Source organism: Myiozetetes cayanensis, unplaced genomic scaffold (assembly GCF_022539395.1).
Source record: "Myiozetetes cayanensis isolate MyiCay16 unplaced genomic scaffold, myiCay2020 scf10, whole genome shotgun sequence".
NCBI lineage: Eukaryota > Metazoa > Chordata > Aves > Passeriformes > Tyrannidae > Myiozetetes > Myiozetetes cayanensis.
The window spans coordinates 5189001-5195000 of NW_026086605.1; positions in this window are offsets into that span (position 1 = coordinate 5189001).

Sequence of the window (6000 nt, forward strand, 5' to 3'; positions counted from 1 at the left end):
GCTGCCAAAACCTGCCCCGACTCCTCAAAGTAGAGCTCACCCAGCACTTTTTGGGATTGCTGAGAGGAATTCCAGCTTCTGCAGTGGCACAGAGACAGGGGTGAGGATTTCTAATGGCTATGCTGGGGCTGTTAAATGCTGTCATTTTATTGTACTTGGGGGGAGCACTTTAACAAGGCTGCTACCAACAAACACCACAATATTTCCAGGCGTCTCCTTTGCAAGTCACGGTCAAGAGGAAAATAATTTCCATATGCTGGCCTTGTGTCTTGATTTTTATAGGGGTCAGAGGGATATTTATTCCCCAGAGCAATGCTTAGGTTTTCTTAAAAAAAAAAAAAAAAGTAATGCTCCATATTTTCTTAAAAACTTGGAGTTAAAGCAACAACTGGTTATTTAATTCTAGTCTTAAGTAAAAAATTGGGACAAATTTATATTTATTTATTTTAAAACACCCTCTGTAGCTTTAGAAGAGATGGTTAGAGCACAATGCAATCCTCCTCCATACACGAAGCATCTTTTTAATATGCCCTATCATGAAATTAATTGGACATTAAATAGCAGGAGAAAGACATATAATAAAACCTGCAGTTATCACAGTTCCCAGTGTGACAATACCCAAAGGTTTGAAGGTTTAGTTAAGCTCCAAAAGTTTAAATACTTTTCCAAACCTCGTTGGGCTAGAAACGAGCTGGCTTTCTCCTCAGGATTCCCAGTATTCCTGGGTTTGGCCATGGCTACACAGACTGTCAGAAAAGCCTTTGTTTCAAACCTCCACTAATCCCACTTGTGTCAAAAATGAGGAAATGCAGAGCTGGTGCACCAGCAGTGCAGAGAGGAAAGTTAATCATTTGGATTTTTCAGAAAAAAAAAAAAAAAAGGGAAAAAATGGGGTTTGGAATGATTCCTATCCAAAATGTACCCTGTCCTGATTAGACTTCAGAAGAAAAAGATTAAGAAATCCTATTTGAGAAACTGGGAAAGCTCTGTCCAAAGCTTAGGCATGCCAACTGTGACTGAAGACTTGAAAATCTTGAGCAGAAAAGTGTCTTTTTCAGCAAGAATTAAAGCTTCTTAAGTTCATTTTTTTTTTTTTTTCAAGACTCTTTGGACAGCTCTAATTGGGTTCCTGTGTGTGCAAAACAAGCGAATCCAAAGTGTAACAGGATGCTGAAATGATACCAGAGGCCTCTTGGAAATTAAAGTTAGATGCCCTCATTTCCTTGCAGAATCCATGCTCTGGCTGCCTTGGGAATTCCAGCAATCCAGGCTGCCTCCCATCCTGCTGGCACGTGTATGGAGGGTGTTGAATGTATGGGGTGTGTTGGGGGTTCACCCATGTGGGATGGCTAGAGGGCAGCAAGTAGAGAAAACCTACAGCTCTGGGGCACCCAAGCCACCTCTCCAAAAAGCAAAAATCCCAAGGAAGAACTACCAGTTAAAAAAAAAAAAAAGAAATAAAATAAAATAAAAATCCTTTTTTTTTTTTTTTACCAAAACCCAGACTTTGAAAAACAACTAGACTCGTAAAATAGCTGTAAACTTAATCTTTTCTTGCAATATCTTCACAGGGAACAAAATGTTCAATTTTTGTATTATTCTGTGAAGATTTTGCATCTGGGTGTTCCTAAAACTTCCAAACTTTTCCGTGATGTATGACTATTCCTGCCATTTCCAAACATTTCTGTGACACAGCAGGTGGGGACCAGGCTGGGAGCAAAAACCCTTCCTATGAGACCACTGCAGTTGTGCGACAATATGGCTCTTCTCTGACTTTATTTTTGACTTCCTGTGAGAATTAAACAGATTGAAATGTTCTGAGTTTGGGAGTAGAGGGATAAACGTCTTAATTAACTGCCTGGAGAGCACAGTTCCGAGCTCTCATCTCCAACAGGCCCTTCATGGGCCAGAGGCAAAGAAAAGGTCTTGAAAAGGTATGAAATTTTTTTCAGATCCCATTTTTCAGAGTTGATAGAAAGTGACATCACCAAATTTTTCTCTTTTTTTCACATGTCAGGGGAATGCTGGGATTTTTCCCCCCCTTGGAACAGATACCTAACATTGAATTTTCTGGTGGAGCCCTGATCAACCTGATTTAGTGGGTGGCATCCCTGGTCGTGGCAGGGGTTTGGAACTAGATGATCTAAAAGGTCCCTTCCAACCCAAAGCATTCCATGATTCCCCATCCAGCTGAAAGCATCATGTGCAGGGAAGGAGCCTGGCAAGACTGTGAGAGCTGGGGCTGAGCAGTGTGGCTGAATGATAAATAGTCCTAGAACTTAGAGTGAGATTTAATATTAATCAAAAAACTAAGTCAGCTGTGATGGCAAATCCTGAAGTCCAAGACCAAATCAGAAATCATGCTTGGAAGAATATCATCAGTACTTTGAATCTCTGCATTCCTTTTTTTTTGTTTGTTTGTTTGGGGTTTTTTGTTTGTTTTGTTTTGTTTGTTTGTTTGTTTGTTTTGTAATACATATATTTATTTAGTCCCAAATTGTTTCAAATGTTTTGATCCCTCTATTCTGACCTTTTTCAGTGTGTTTTTCTAGACAAGAGGTGTCAGGCAAGGACCACCTCAAAGAGTGGGCTTTGACTCAGAGACAAGTCCTGATGTTAAATGAAGGAGAATCTCCTATTCCAACTGAACAAAAGGTAACTGCTAAACACTTGCCAATCCAGTAGCAGAATTGAGAAGATTAATTTTAAATGCTCCTCCAGCTACTTCTTAAAACTGGCTTGGCTTGAGCCTGAAGAGGCAGTTATTTAAGCACTTGAAAGAGACTAAAGGCTCAAGTCTAATCTCAAATACTCAAATGCATATCACCAGGTATCTCAAAAAATCCATGATTGTACTTGCACATGCATGCCCAGGAGTATATTTTCCAAGACACACAGAGATGCAAACCCACGGATTAGAGATTAGAAATGAGCTGCCACCACTGAACTCAAATTTATGTGCTGTTTTCTTTTTGTATCGTGACCTTCCAAAAGAGTCTAATTGTTTGATTTCGATGTTGTTGGAAGATACTGAATTTCTAAATGTTTGGTGAGTCACACACATGTTAATTCTTAAAAATAACTCTTTCATTTGTTATTACAATCGATTGATTTTTCTTTGACTCTACAAATACATGTTGGAGCTTAGGAATTTAAACCACTTGTGAAATCTTACAGGACTGTGCTGTAAAATTCACCAGTATTTATTAGGGAAGGTGGGAAAGGTGGAAAAGGTGGATATCCATGAGCTGAGGGAAGTTCCTCTACACAGCTCCAATAGTCCCCTTGTGCCCTCACCTCTGCTACATCAGAAGTTAAAATATAATGTGAAACTTTGGCCTGGTTAATAACAGAGCTGAGTTTTGGATCATCTGGAGGTAAAAAAAAGGACTTTTCCATCTCAGAGCAATGAATGGGCAATGAATTCTGTTTAGGAATTCTAAGAAAGTTGTCTCCCTGGAGTCATCAGCAGCTTCCAAATAAAGCTTCCAGAATGCCCATGAAAATCTAATTTCATCAGTTTTGTGCTGTTTCACTGTGCAATTGGAAGTTAAGTCAGATGACCCACCACTGGAATCTTTTCTTCTCCCCACACATCTAAAAATGCACCAACTTCACGGAGTTCTACAGACACTGGAAAACCTTTGGCCAACAACAGCTTCCCTCTCACAGCACAGGAGTGAACCTTGCCAGCCACTTATAACATAAAACCCTCTGGCTTGTGTCCCATCCCTTTGGAAGGGCTGGGGCAGGAGGGGATGCTCACCCAGAACAGGTACCACCTGTGCCCTGCCTCCCCACGCTACAGCAGGTGGCACAGACTTCCCTCCCACAGCCTTGGAATGGCCTAGGAGAAAATTGGGATTCCTGGCAAAACCAGCCAGAGCAAGTCTTGCTCTTGATAGGCTTGAAAAATGGGGTGTGAGGAATTTTTCACCAGGTTAAAAGGAGATTTCCAATGGCAGGATTGCTCAGAATAAACCTGGTTTCTCCAGCTTTGAGCACATCTGGCTGTTTAATATTTTCTACCATGCAGTGGATGCATCCCAAACAAACATGGAAAGGTTTTCACCTTTCAAAGGCCCAAAAGACATGTCTGTCTTGTCCAACAAGCAGTTGTAGGGAAAATAAAAGGGAAAAGGAGATCAGATGTTGCAGCCCCAGGATCGTGTGCTCTCTCACAGCATTATTTCTGCACTTTGGGAAGGGGGGGTTGGTTTTCTGTTGTTTTTCCCTCCACTGTTTGCTTGTCTTTAACCTGGTTTCCAAGTGAAATGAGGCTTAAACAATTCCAAGCTCTGTAGGAGCATCTGTTGGTCCTTCCAGGAACCTTTTTAAACTGTTGTATAATTTTAAGCAAAATTCACAGAAGAAGTCAAACTTCTGGACTTCTTCCCACAGTGGTGGATTTTCTGTAGAAAGAATAAACCTTTTGGAGATACTGTAAATAACACAAGTGCCTTTTCATGCCCTCCATCACCCACTGATTGGCCTGAGGACAGTAGGAATCCACAGGGAAGGGGGGAAGGTACATGTTTCTGTGCTTCTTATCCCTCAGCTCAGTGTCTCAGGTGTGATGTTGGAACGTATTTACAGAGAAGTAACGTACCTGAATAATAATTATTTTGCCAAATTGCCTCAATACTTTGCCCATTTACATAATAAAGACATTCCTGGTAACATCCTACCCATGATTCCTGATAGGTAGTAGATTTATGAGGAGTTTAGGAAGTACATGTCATCCCTGGTCCCAGGGGAAGGTAACTTTCTGAATTTTGTCAGGACAGGAGACAAGAGAAGGGATAATACATTTGTTGGTCCTCTTAGAAACCCTTCACGATGTCAAGTTCAACACTTCATGGAAGTGTTCTGGATTCTTGTGTTTCTTGCTTGCTGGATGCAACCCAATATTTCCAAAAACTTTTTTGTTATCCTTTGAGAAATCTGGCCTAATAGGTCAATACACTCCTTGTCTGACAAGCACTTTGCAAAGTCGACCCATAGAGAGAATCACTCATTTCTGGGCTGAATGTGGAAGAAGACAAGGTCTTCCATTTTGCCATGAAATCCGGAGTCTGGAGTTTTAAATAAAAGGCTGATTTATTCCCTTGTCCAGTTCCCTTTGCCTGGGATATTATGATTAATGGGAGAATTTTCTTTGACTTGTACGTGATGTTTCCCAGATTCCGTTTATCGGACAGGAGTCACAACTGACCTCCTGATGATGATTTGCCAAGGATTTTATTTCCATACCTAGAAAGATGTGCCATCTTGTTTAGCTATGAAGGAGTGCATCAAAAGTATGAAAAACTGGATGAAAAACTCTTGGGAGTATGGCAACTGGGGGCTGAAAATCTCAGTCAGCAGCTGGGGACAAAAAATTGAGGCAGTTTGGGAACACGACCAAAAGGGATGGATTTCTGAAATCCCCCTTAGAACTCAAATTCAAGTCATTCTCTTCACTGCTCTCACACTCTTAAGAGTTACCCACTTATCATAAAACATAAAATTTGAGACAAACTCATGTTGTGGAGAAGGAGACATCAGGTGAATGTCTAATTCCTGCACACTTTGCTCTGTGCTCCCTCAGCTCTTTTGAGGGGATCTGAACAGCTTGAAGATTCCCATTTCTCCATCCCCTTCTGTCTTCATCTCTTTCTTCCTCCTTGAGATCCAGTGATCTGAGTGGGGACAAGCAGCACCACTAAATTGGAGGGTCTCCCACACCTCCAGCAACAACAAATGTGCCTTGGTGATTTATTGCAGCCTCAGAGCTCATGCCCTTATTGTTAGGGGGGTTGTAACTATTTAAAAATTCCCATTTTCATATAGCTCGTCCATAAAAATTGGCTCTGGGGTGGAGACATTCTCAGCAAAGGAATAGTTTTTATATGAGTGGGAAAAAAAAAAACCCTTCACAATGTTTTGAGAGGTGTTATGTTATTCTGCCGTAGGTTTTTCGACTCAGACATTTTGGCTTGTGTGTTTTGCCATGAAGGA